Raw genomic sequence first — 13,897 nt, forward strand, 5'->3', positions numbered from 1 at the left:
CAAAAGAAAAGTTCGGAGTAGGTATTAAAATCCACGGAGAAGAAATGAAAACTTTGAGGTTCGCCGATGACATTGTACTTCTGTCAGAGACAGCAAAGGACTTGGAAGAGCAGTTGAAGAGAATGGACAGTGTCTTGAAAGGAGGGTATAAGATGAACATCAACAAAAGCAAAACGAGGATAATGGAATGTAGTCGAATTAACTCGGGTGATGTTGAGGGTATTAGATTAGGAAATGAGACACTTAAAGTGGTAAAGGAGTTTTGCTATTTGGGGAGCAAAATAACTGATGATGGTCGAAGTAGAGAGGATATAAAATGTAGACTGGCAATGGCAAGGAAAGCGTTTCTAAAGAAGAGAAATTTGTTAACATCGAGTATAGATTTAAGCGTCGCGAAGTCGTTTCTGAAAGTATTTGTGTGGAGTGTAGCCACGTATGGAAGTGAAACATGGACGATAAATAGTTTGGACCGGAAGAGAATAGAAGCTTTCGAAATGTGGTGCTACAGAGGAATGCTGAAGATTAGATGGGTAGATCACATAACTAATGAGGAGGTGTTGAATAGGATTGGGGAGAAGAGGAGTTTGTGGCACAACTTGACCAGAAGAAGGGATCGGTTGGTAGGACGTGTTCTAAGACATCAAGGGATTACAAATTTAGTGTTGGAGAGCAACGTGGAGGGTAAAAATCGTAGAGGGAGACCAAGAGATGAATAAACTAAGCAGATTCAGAAGGATGTAGGCTGCAGTACGTACTGGGAGATGAAGAAGCTTGCACAGGATAGAGTAGCATGGAGAGCTGCATCAAACGAGTCTCAGGACTGAAGACCACAACAACAACAACATAGCAGCACTGCACCAACGCGTGTTCCGTGCAGAGTCCTGCGGTTAGAGCTCTTTATTTGCTCAGAAGAGAGATTTTTACCAACGCTTCACCACTTCCAACAACTTACCTAGTATTTTTGATCTGGTAGTTATCCTTGCGAGGTGCCGAGTATTTATCAACGCAGCTGCCGGTAATAGGGGCGCGTAATTGAACATTGTTAATGTGCCATTCTCAGGCGTGTGTGGGTGGGCAAAGAAATTCACATTTTTATTGTAAATTTTGTCAGTCGTGGGGGGATATCAAATTAAAATGCCAGTATTACAATCAAATTATCGACTTCATTGTAGCTAGCATTTACCTTGGCCCCACAAGCTTTACATGTACTCTAGCCACTGCACAGCTTGCCCAGACGGGAAGGAAAGAAGGTTTGCGGTCTTCTATGACAGCGACGGACAAATAAGCTTACAGCATTAACAGAAATGTTTCCGTCCTGATTTGATTCATTTCAGCCTTAAAAACAGAGGTATACCTCTCTAATAAATGTGAGAACTGAAAGGCATGTGCCCCTTGAAAAGGTAAAGAGACAAACCGTTCGATGTTACTCCCCCGACCAGAATTCACTGAACTTGGTGAGGCGGGCAGTGATGGTGATGGCAACACGTGCAGTGCCGATGAGACAGGTCGGCTGCCGTTGTCCACGTCCAGTGACCTCATAGCTGGCGACAGGTTCTCACAGGGGAACCTCCCCATCGCACCCCCCTCAGATTTAGTTATAAGTTGGCACAGTGGATAGGCCTTGAAAAACTGAACACAGATCGATCGAGAAAACAGGAAGAAGTTGTGCGGAACCACGAAAAAAATAAGCAAAACATAGAAACTGAGTAGTCCATGCACAAGATGGCAACATCATAAATATTATAGGCTCAGGCGCGCCGTGGTCCCGTGTTAGCGTGAACAGCTGCGGAATAAGAGGTCCTGCGTTCAAAACCCCTCGAGTAAAAATTTTAATTTTTTATTTTCAGACAATTATCAAAGTTCAGGCACTCACACACAATCAACTTCGCTCTCCAAAATTCCAGGACGTGTTCATATTTGCTTGGACATATGCAGGATTTGACGATCTGCACACGGAAAAATTTGAAAACGTTAAAAACATATGTTTTGACACAACACAGGGAAAACTGTGCGACTGTGAAACTGTTGCATTCATTTGTTGCCGTTTATGTGACAAACTCTTTATGTTTTCATCACTTTTTTGGGAGTGATTATCACATCCACAAGAAAACCTAAATCGGGCAAGGTAGAAGAATCTTTTTATCCATTCGCCAAGTGTACAAGTTAGGTGGGTCGACAACATATTCCTGTCATGTGACGCACATGCCGTCACCAGTGTCGTATAGAATATATCAGACGTGTTTTCCTGTGGGGGAATCGATTGACCTATGACCTTAAGATCAAATGTTTTCCGTTCCCATTGGAGAGGCACATCCTTTCGTCTACTGATCGCACGGTTTTGCGGTGCGGTCGCAAAACACAGACACTAAACTTATTACAGTGAACAGAGACGTCAATGAACGAACAGATAGATCATAACTTTTCGAAAATAAAGAAATTAAATTTTCCACTTTTTTTTCTTTTTGCATTTTGTTCGTTATTGATCGTTGTGTTTGGTCGTTCCGGACGTCGCAAGACATCCAGTTCAAGTTCGGTGGTTGATCCTTCCTCTCAGTTTTTTATTACAGAGGCCTTACGGCTCTCTGACCGAACACGCTGAGCTACCGTGCCGGCGTCCACTTCAGAGGAGATTTGAACCAAGGACCACTCGTTCCGCAGCTGCTTACGCTAACCACAGGACCACGGCGGGCCTCAAGTTAAATTCTCCTTGATGTTGCCTATCTTACCCATGGACTACTCAGTTTGTATTTTTTGCTTATTTTTTTGATAGTTCCACACAACTTCTTCCTGTTTTCTCGATTGATATGTGCTCAGTTCTTCAAGGCCTATTCACTGTGCCAACTTATAACTAAAGCTGAGGGGGGTGAGATGGGGGGGTTCCCTTGTCGGCTGAAACGGCTCTCTGTGGCACAAAGGGCCCACACCATGCCCAAGCTGACCCTCAGAGTGGCTGGCTGAAGTGTCGAAGGCAGAGAGTGTGGCATGACAGGCTGTCCGCGCGCCTCTTTACCCGAGCTTTTTCCAACCAGGCATTTTCTAAGAATGGCCAGAGATCTCGTCCCAGTTCTCATCTCGTTTGGTATGTCTGAGTTAGATAGGTTGGGATAAAAATGTCGGTCACCAGTGCAGTTTTGGTTTCTTGGTTGGTTGGTTGGTTTTGGAGAAAGAGACCAAACATCGGATTAGGGAAGGAAGTCGGCCGTGCCCTTTCACAGGAACCATCCCGGCATTTGCCTGGAGCGATTTAGGGAAATCACGGAAAACCTAAATCAGGATGGCCGGACGTGGGATTGAACCGTCGTCCTCCCGAATGCGAGTCCAGTGTGGTAACCACTGCGCCACCTCGCTCGGTTTTGGTTCCTTGTCAGTAGTGTGTTCTTGTCCTGAGTCTGAGGGAAGGTCTCTTGTGTGTGCCGTTATATGTTTCAGAGTGAGGAATCCAACGTTAGAAAAACTAGCGCTACACAGTGGCAAAGAGAACCTACTAGAGAACTCCTAAAAATTCTCTCTCAATAATGAAACCAAACCAGGTTCTGTCACAGTCGCCAGGTTGTCGAACTGCTGCTTAATTTGAAAGACTGCCAATATGATTCCTACATGTTATTTATGGCTATCAGCTACAATTTTCAGGCAAGTGGTAATCAATAGCATCTAAAAGCAGGCATGAGTTTCGCTCCAATATAAGCTTGTGATGGGGTTTATTAGTCAGGAGAAAATAAAAGGACGCCAGGTTCAACAAATTTCAGTGGTGTCCATCCGAGTTTTGTGTTCGCTTCCACTGTTTTTTGACTGACATGTGGCCATGCGTTGTCGGCAACAGCAAAACATCCTGCTTTTGCCGATGTGGTCGAACGTGACTCAGTCGAGCTTGAAGTTTCTTCAGTGTCGTCACATATGCATCAGAATTTATGGTGGTTCCACTTGGCACAGTGTCCACATGCAAGAGTCCTTCGGAATCGAAAAACACTGTAGCCATAACTTTTCCAGCAGAAGGTGTGGTTTTCAATTTTTTTTTTCTCGGGTGAATTTGCATGATGCCACTCCATTGATTGCCTCTTCGTCTCTGGTGAAAAATGATGGAGCCATGTTTCATCACCTGTCACAATTTTTCCAAGAAATTCATCTCCACCATTCTCGCACTGTTCAAAAAGTTCGCTGCATACCGTTTTTCTTGTTTCTTTGTGAGCCACTGTCAACATCCTGGGAACCCACCTGGCACAAACCTCTTTTAACGCCAACACTTTCAGTATTCTGCAAACACTTCCTTCCCCTATCCCAACGTAGCGTGACAATTCGTTCACTGTGATGCGTCTGTCAGCAGTCACCAATTCGTTAACTCCCTGCACATTGTCTGGAGTGTGTGCAGTACGAGGCCTGCCGCTGCGAGGACAATCCTCAATATTGCAGTGCCCCCTTTCATCATGTAACTTGCTTGCCCACCGACTAACTGTACTGCGATCGACAGCAGCCTCTCCATACACCTTTTTCAACCTCTTGTGGATGTTTCCCACTGTCTCGTTTCACAGCACAGGAATTCTATGACAGCACGTTGATTCTCACGAACGTCAAGTGTAGCAGCCAAGACATGCTGTGACGACGCCACTCATGGGAACGGGGTGAACTAAGTTTGAAAACAAGCGGGAACGATGTATCTACACACTGCAAAACTTTCACACAGAATGAAAACTGTATATTTACAAAAATAGTGTGCATTTCTTTTGGAGTGACCCTCGTAGTTTAACAGTTGTAGATTTTTGTACAAGAAATATTTTTTCTGTATCTGTACACGTTTGTTTTATATAACCAAACGAAACTTACTTTGTGAACGACCCTGGTATTCTTGTGAGCATTTGAATTAACGGTTCACAATTTGGTCTGTGCTTCTGATAGGTAACGTACGAGCCCAATAATCATGGTTTCTGGCTATAGTCTGCTACTAACTTGTAAGTACTATAAGAAGAGATTGAAAATATCGACCAACCAGTTGCAAATCAAAGGCTTATTTAGTTATTGACCTATTTGCGTAATGTAGGCATTAACCATGCCAGAGCCAGAGGCATGGCGTGATGAATACTTACGTTAAAGAAATATTTTATTCTTTGAACTACTGCTACAATTTTACATAGACCAGAGCCTTTACGTTTGCGCACTTATTCTGATGTATACTGAATGCAGTCTGGTTGTCTTAAGCCATGGCAGGTGTTTTCTGGTTTTTATATCAATCTTATATATAACAAGATCCGCTGGGCCTCAGCTAATGTATTTACCATCATGTGATGTAGCAAGGCCCACTCCATCTGAAGAAGATATTTTTATATCGAAACCTTGGCCAAGGGCTAAATAAACCTTTGCTCTGCAACTTGTTGGCTGATTTTTTTTTTTCCACCTCTTCAGATTTATACAGTTGCTGAATCACAGTCATGTTTAAGATTTTGTACTGTAAAACTAGTAGTAGTAAAAGAGTTTTGCTATTTAGGGGGAAAAATAACTAATGATGGTCGAAGTAGAGAGGATATAAAATGTACACTGGCAATGGCAAGGAAAGCGATTCTGAAGAACAGTAATTTGTTAACATCGAGTATAGATTTAAGTGTTAGGAAGTCTTTTCTGAAAGTATTTGTATGGAGCGAGCCATGTATGGAAGTGAAACATGGACGATAAATGGTTTAGACAAGAAGAGACTAGAAGCTTTTGAAATGTGGTGCTACAGAAGAATGCTGAAGATTAGATGTGTAGATCAGATAACTAATGAGAAGGCACTGAACAGAATTTGGGGGGAAGATGAATTTGTGGCACAACTTGACCAGAAGAAAGAATCAGTTGGTAGGACATGTTCTGAGGCATCAAGAGATCACCAATTTAGTATTGGAGGGCAGCATGGAGGGTAAAAATCATAGACTAATAGATGAATAGACTAAGCAGATTCAGAGGGATGTAGGTTGCAGTAGGTACTGTGAGATGAAGCAGCTTGCACAGGATAGAGTAGCATGGAGATCTGGACCATACCAGTCTCTGGACTGAAGACTACAACAATAACAAAACTAATACTTAGGGTGGAAGAATAAAACACGTTGGAAAGAGCAAGAGGGCTATGAGAGCATTGTAGAGAACTGAAACACCTGATATACATTGGTAACTGGCTTGGCTGTGAGTTGTCGACAGAAAGAAGTGTCACGAGGCGTTTCTGCTTGCTGCTGTATCAACGGTGGTGAATTATGAATAACTTTGCAGCGTAGTGAAACGTTCCCCTTACCTGCGTTGCCCTCGGTTCTTTGGTTTTTTTTTTTGAAATCTCGTGTCTTATTTGCTGAATTATGCTGAAAACTGGCTTTAGAACAGATGGTGAAAATAACATACACTACATGGCAGTTGAATTTAGGTAGATTTTTCTACGTTATTGGCACTACAACGTTTGTAATAGCAACTGCACATCTCCATCCACTTAGATTTCCGTAATAGAATAACTTGGTTATAATGCAGTGTCACACTGTTTGTTGAACAACACATTGGCATAATAAGCAGAGAGAGAGACACGAGATTAATAGTGCATACGCTATAGTTTTGAATAAAGTCACTATAATGTTTTACAACTACCAGTGAGTAGCATTTTGTGAAGCAAGTTGTTGAGAGGACTAGGGTGTTGTACCTGGAGCAACTGTTTTATCATATTCTACCCACATAAGGAATGCAAATAAGGAAGCGTTCTTGGCGTAACATTCATTCCACTAGACTCTGCAGCTAAGTACCCTAACATTTTGCTGTGTCGTGACTTAAACACAGCCCCTTTTTTTTTTTTTTTTGCCTAGCGGTTCTAGGCGCTACAGTCCGGAACCGCGCGACCGCTACGGTCGCAGGTCCGAATCCTGCCTCGGGTATGGATGTGTGTGATGTCCTTAGGTTAGTTAGGTTTAAGTAGTTCTAAGTTCTAGAGGACTGATGACCTCAGAAGTTAAGTCCCATAGTGCTCAGAGCCATTTGAACCATTTTGAACTTATTTTTTTATTCGTGCTCTGCAATATTGTTATGTAGCATTTCCAATCAGGTGTACATCGACACAGCACTGCAAAAAGCTAGAAAGAAGGAATAAAAATTTCTTGCAAAAATAAAAGAAACAGTTCCTCGATTAGCTTACACCTGAATAACCGACAGTAAATTATTTCATGACTATTTCAAAATGTGTAAAAAACTAACAAGGTTGTCTGTGAGGCTACGAAACGGTACAACTTACAGTTTATATTCCAATTCAGGAATAAATATAAATCCATGTGGGGAGTTAAAACGATAAAACACGGTATGCTGCAAGTCTACAATTTAGCACAGAAGGGCATTCCATAAATTTAAGATGTAAACAAAACAAATTATTAAATGAAGTCAAACCTAGAGGAAGTACTAGACAAGTGTCTTGTGATCGAAAAAGATAGTGTTTCACATAAAGCAGATTTGTAAAATTCTGATACAGTCATCAATATATTTGAAACAAAGTATTTAATTCAAAACTAATGACCAAATTTGCCTGCTTAGTCAGCTTCAAGTGAATATTTACGTATGTTCGTACGTATACAACATCGTAATTTCTTAAATTTTACTAAAATCCTTAATTCGGCTCAAAGTGCACATTTCTATCTCCATATACACACTTCAGTACCTAACTTCTACCAGTACTGTATTATTTCATGTTTGGCTCTTTATTATGGTATAATGCCATTCCTGCCACAAAATGTACGCTTGAAATTGAACGAAGTTGAAACTAGACAATAATGTGGAATGAAACACTTCGTTTAAAATAGTTTCACTGCCTCGGCGGAAAAAAATTATTGTAAGCAAATTTCTCTACCAAACCGACAAAAGAGACTTCATTAAGACGATTAATGGTTGACTGTTAATAACGTGGAAATATTATAAAATCAGAAAATAGAAATTACTAACTTTAGTCTTGCATGATTATGAGGAAGTATATTAATTCACTTGATGACTCCCAGCCACAGAAATCTGTTTTGTTTCCACTTGACGTGGGAACTGTAAACGAAGACAGAACAGCAATAACGGGAAACATTGTGCTGTGTCAAAACGCACGGGTTATGTTCGCCCTTACTAGTGTTGAGCATCCTACTCGATAACTTAATAATATCTGGTGGTTACTGTAAATACACGTGTATGATGTATTAAGAGAAAAATATGTTGTAGATGAGCCGCGAACGTCGGCGAAAAAAAAGGTGGTGAGCGCGCGCGACTTCAGCGATGCAACAACACGCCTTCGCTGAGTCCAGAGATGCCTGAGCGACGCGCAGTAGCTGGCCGCTGTCGTAGAGAACCGACAGCAGCAACGAATAATTAATTAATTGTCAAAAGTTGGCGTGGCGCTGCGTGTTTGTTCATTTTAAATGGTTCCTATCATGGAGGTAAGAATAGAGGGAGACGCCGTGACGTCCCAGCTGCGAAGCTATGTGAAGCCGAGGGTAGCCATCTCAATCCGACCAAAACATTGGTGCTGTAAGCTTGTGTGCATCGGCTTGTCGCTCGCTTTTGGAAGGATTTTGCGCTATTATCATGACTTGTGTGGTGTTCGGATGTACGAATCGTTCTGATTGTGATGCGAAATCGAAGGGAATAACATTTCATGTGTAAGTTGTCTCGTTAAGTGTGATTTTACAACTTCATTGTGAATGAACGTGTGCTACATCGGTACTTGTACTATAGCGTGTTTTTCTCCTGTATGATTTTAGATCTCCTAAAAATGAAAGCCGGAAAGCTCTGTGGGAGAATGCTGTGAGGAGGAAGAATTGGCGTGCGTCTAAATGGAGCACTATATGTTCTCAGCATTTCCGAGATGAGGACATAGACCGAACTTCCCTTTCAACAGTAAGGCTCCGAGAAAATGCTGTACCATCAGTTTTCCCTACACACCCAAAACAGTTGCAAAAGGTATGTTAATTCAAAGAATTAAATTCTTAGTTTTCAAGTTCACGTTTCAGTATAATACGTACGTATCGTCGATAATCGAAGTGTTGAGTAACTCACTTTGTCTTCATCATGTACCAAATTAAAAGCTAACACTACATTAACTGGCGTAAAGTATAGGCCTAAACAGGACCCTGTGTAGATTTGCCATTCTATGTACCGTATTTCAGTAAATATTGGTGGTAATGAACAGTGTTTCCCAGTAGTGTAACGTAACTGAAATGTCCCAGTACGTATTACAAACAAGATGTATTTATGGGGCTTTGGAGGGAGGGTATAGCTAACTTGGTTTTCAGTTTCTATTACTTAGTTTGTGATACACGTTTATTACTGAATTAACAAAATTGTATCGTTTACATTGAAAACTAGCTATTCGTAATATTACATTAAAAACTATTTTTAATCAGAAGAAACGCGGAATTTCGCCTTTACGAGATTTTATTTTAAACAAAAACTTTGGAACAACCAATCTGATGACGTTACATGCGTATGTGGTGCAATTAGCGACTGTAATACACGCAGCGCTGTAGCACACTGGCTGGCAATGTTTTGGTCAGATTGTCATGGCGGCGAGCCACGCCCCCATGGCTTCAAAACGTAGTACGGCTGGGATACGTAGCGCCATCTCCCATTATTCTTACCTCCATGGTTCCTATGGTATGACATAAATAGTTAGTTTCGATGTAGACTTCTCACCGACTAACAAGGGGAGGCCGCCAATTGTGAAATCCAGATTCGATTCATACTGCGCATAATAAAAGCTCATGGCCAGAGGTGTAATGTGGCAAAGCACCAAGATGCACTTCTCAGCCGTTGTCGAGAAAATCGACAGTTAAAAGAAACCGTTGCGGTGAAATACTCTCTACGATTATTAATTCCCTACAGCGTCGTGGTGCTGCGGTATATAATGAATTGCTGCCCGCATCTCGTGGTCGTGCGGTAGCGTTCTCGCTTCCCACGCCCGGGTTCCCGGGTTCGATTCCCGGCGGGGTCAGGGATTTTGTCTGCCTCGTGATGGCTGGGTGTTGTGTGATGTCCTTAGGTCAGTTAGGTTTAAGTAGTTCTAAGTTCTAGGGGACTGATGACCATAGATGTTAAGTCCCATAGTGCTCAGAGCCATTTGAAACATTTTTGAATGAATTGCTTATGCATGTTGGTGAAGGCGGATCGGTCTCCAATTGTACCGCCTCCATTTTTCCGTTTTTTTTAACAGCGTGTACCAAAGCTCTCCCGTCCGCACCGATTTTCGACAATGTTATAAGTTGTGCTAGGGACCGCATCTACCTCCTTTCGCAGTTAGCAGGCAACTACGCTGTTATGCGGCGGCTCGTTTCGGCCCATTCAACATCTGTCCTTCAAGTGTAACGAGCGAGTAACGGCGTTTATATTTCATACCTGCCACAGCAAATTTGTGTTCGTGGGGTCTCTATTCTAATTCGAACGTTTGACTTACGCTATACGTATTCGTTTCGGAATATCGTTTCTACGTCTTCCTTTAACTATACGTGGTTAACATTATGAAGACAATTAATGACATTTGTGAAATACAACTTTGTTTGCGGAAAACATAATGATGTTCAAAGTCGCCAGTTTTTCCACGACAAACGACTTTCAACAACTTATTTTTATATGCATAATTGTTGCAACTGATTGCCGGGAATTATATAATCAGTTGCAACAATTATGCATATAATAAGTTGTTGAAAGTCGTTTGTCGTGGAAAAACTGGGGACTTCGAACATAATTATGTTTTCCGTAAACAAAGTTGTATTTCACAAATGTTATTGTCTTCATAATGTTAACCACGTATAGTTAACGGAAGACGTAGAAACGATATTCCGAAACGAATACGTATAGCGTAAGTCAAACGTTCGAATTAGAATAGAGACCCCACGAACACAAATTTGCTGTGGCAGGTATGAAATATAAACGCCGTTACTCGCTCGTTACACTTGAAGGACAGATGTTGAATGGGCCGAAACGAGCCGCCGCATAACAGCGTAGTTGCCTGCTAACTGCGAAAGAAGGTAGATACGGTCCCTTGCGCAACTTATAACATCGTCGAAAATCGGTGCGGACGGGAGAGCTTTGGTACACCCTGTTAAAAAAACGGAAAAATGGAGGCGGTACAATTGGAGAGCGATCCGCCTTCACCAACATGCATAAGCAATTCATTCAAAAATGTTTCAAATGGCTCTGAGCACTATGGGACTTAACATCTATGGTCATCAGTCCCCTAGAACTTAGAACTACTTAAACCTAACTAACCTAAGGACATCACACAACACCCAGCCATCACGAGGCAGACAAAATCCCTGGCCCTGCCGGGAATCGAACCCGGGAACCCGGGCGTGGGAAGCGAGAACGCTACCGCACGACCACGAGATACGGGCAGCAATTTATTATATATATATATATATATATATATATATATATATATATATATATATATATATATATATATATATATATATATATATATATATATATATATATATATATATATATATATATATATATATATATATATATCGCGAGATTCGATCCGGCGACCTTTGGATTACGAACCCGAGCGCTTACCGCTGCACCACGAAGCTGGAGAAAATTATTAATCGTAGACAGTATTTCACCCCAACGGTTTCTTTTAACTGTCGATTTTCTCGACAACGGCTGAGAAGTGCATCTTGGTGCTTTGCCACATTACACCTCTGGCCATGAGCTTTTATTATGCGCAGTATGAATCGAATCTGAATTTCACATTTGGCGGCCTCCCCTTGTAAGTGGATATATCGCTGTGCGTCTAGGTCTGATAGTAGAGCGATCCAATGCGTGGTGTAGTGAGGCACCGCAGCTGGCGGTTAAGGCTCGGGAGAGGGACAGGAGTTTGGATTGGTAGTACCAGTATTTTAATTTGGGTACACTTCTCGGAGGCAGCGTGGTTATTTAGTCTGTTAGGCCCCTGCTCATATATGTGGCTGTGACAGTTGTTTCCTCCCAATGCTGAGCAACGAATTATTAAGAAGGGTAGTAGGAGTAATCCATCGAACTACAGACCTATATCATTGACGTCGGTTTGCAGTAGGGTTTTGGAGCATATACTGTATTCAAACATTATGAATCATCTCGAAGGGAACGATCTGTTGATACGTAATCAGCACGGTTTCAGAAAACATCGTTCTTGCGCAACGCTGCTAGCTCTTTATTCACACGAAGTAATGACCTCTATCGACAGGGCATCTTAAGTTGATTTCTAGATTTCCGGAAAGCTTTTGACACCGTTCCTCACAAGCGACTTCTAATCGAGCTGCGGGCCTATGGGGTATCGTCTCAGTTGTGCGACTGGATTCGTGATTTCCTGTCAGGAAGGTCGCAGTTCGTAGTAATACACGGCAAATCGTCGAGTAAAACTGAAGTGATATCAGGTGTTCCCCAGGGAAGCGTCCTGGGACCTCTGCTGTTCCGGATCTATATAAATGAACTGGGTGACAATCTGAGCAGTTCTGTTAGGCTGTTCGCAGATGATGCTGTCATTTACCGTCTAGTAAGGTCATCCGAAGACCAGTATCAGTTGCAAAGCGATTTAGATTAGATTGCTGTATGGTGTGGCAGGTGACGCTAAATAACGAAAAGTGTGAGGTGATCCACACGATTTCCAAAATAAATCCGTTGGAATTCGGTTACTCGATAAATAGTACAATTCTCAAGGCTGTCAATTCAACTAAGTACCTGGGTGTTAAAATTACGAACAACTTCAGTTGGAAAGACCACATAGATAATATTGTGGGGAAGGCGAGCCAAAGGTTGCGTTTCATTGGCAGGAAGATGCAACAAGTCCAGTAAAGAGACAGCTTACACTACACTCGTTCGTCCTTTGTTAGAATATTGCTGCGAGGTGTGGGATCCTTACCACGTGGGATTGACGGAGGACATCGAAAGGGTGCAAAAAAGGGCAGCTCGTTTTGTATTATCACGTAATAGGGGAGAGAGTGTGGCAGATATGATACGCGAGTTGGACGGAAGTCATTAAAGCAAAGACGTTTTTCATCGCGGCGAGATCTATTTACGAAATTTCAGTCACCAACTTTCTCTTCCGAATGCGATAATATTTTGTTGAGTCCAACCTACATAGGTAGGAATGATCATCAAAATAAAATAAGAGAAATCAGAGCTCGAACAGAAAGGTTTAGGTGTTCGTTTCTCCTGCGCGCTGTTCAGGAGTGGAATGGTATAGAGATAGCATGATTGTGGTTCGATGAACCCTCTGCCAAGCACTTAAATGTGAATTGCAGAGTAATCATGTAGATGTAGATATAGATACAGATATTCTGTGGCTGGTGACACACTGACTGGTTTTTGCGATTTTAGGTGCACGAGCTATCAATTGATTGTCGTCTTGTGGACAGTTTCGATCGTAAAGTTTGCTGTGGTAAATCCAGCGTGAGCCTGGTTAGAAAGAGAAGTATTGTAGGTGCTGAGCTGTAGGGAATCGGTGGAACCGATATCCTGTCCGTGTCGTACGATTAGTGGTCGCGGCTCGCTCAGAGGTAATTGGGCTCTAAGCCGTTTTGTTGAAGTGGGGGTGTGTGTCGAGAAGGGAAAGCCTCGAACACACGTATGTAGTTGTTGTTTAAATACCACTATTTTACAGCGGACCGAGAATTGGCTCGAATAATTACGAACTATTTCACTATATTGTGATAGAGTGCACCAGTAGTTGAGTGGATAAGCGACGAGAAAATAAAGGAACCATTTTACGAGCAGCACGCAGCTAAACAAAAACTTGATTAGCCAAAGCGACGAGTGGCCCAATTCAAGTAGGGAACTTTGCGGGTCGCGTATTGTCAGCGCCTGAAGAGGTTCAGAATTGTTTTAAATGGTCACTTAGGGTTAGATTTAAAGTGGCAGAAGCAGATGTGGTTTTTGTTTAATTTTTTTATTA

The sequence above is a fragment of the Schistocerca americana genome, chromosome 11, assembly GCF_021461395.2.
Source record: "Schistocerca americana isolate TAMUIC-IGC-003095 chromosome 11, iqSchAmer2.1, whole genome shotgun sequence".
NCBI classification, from domain to species: Eukaryota; Metazoa; Arthropoda; class Insecta; order Orthoptera; family Acrididae; genus Schistocerca; species Schistocerca americana.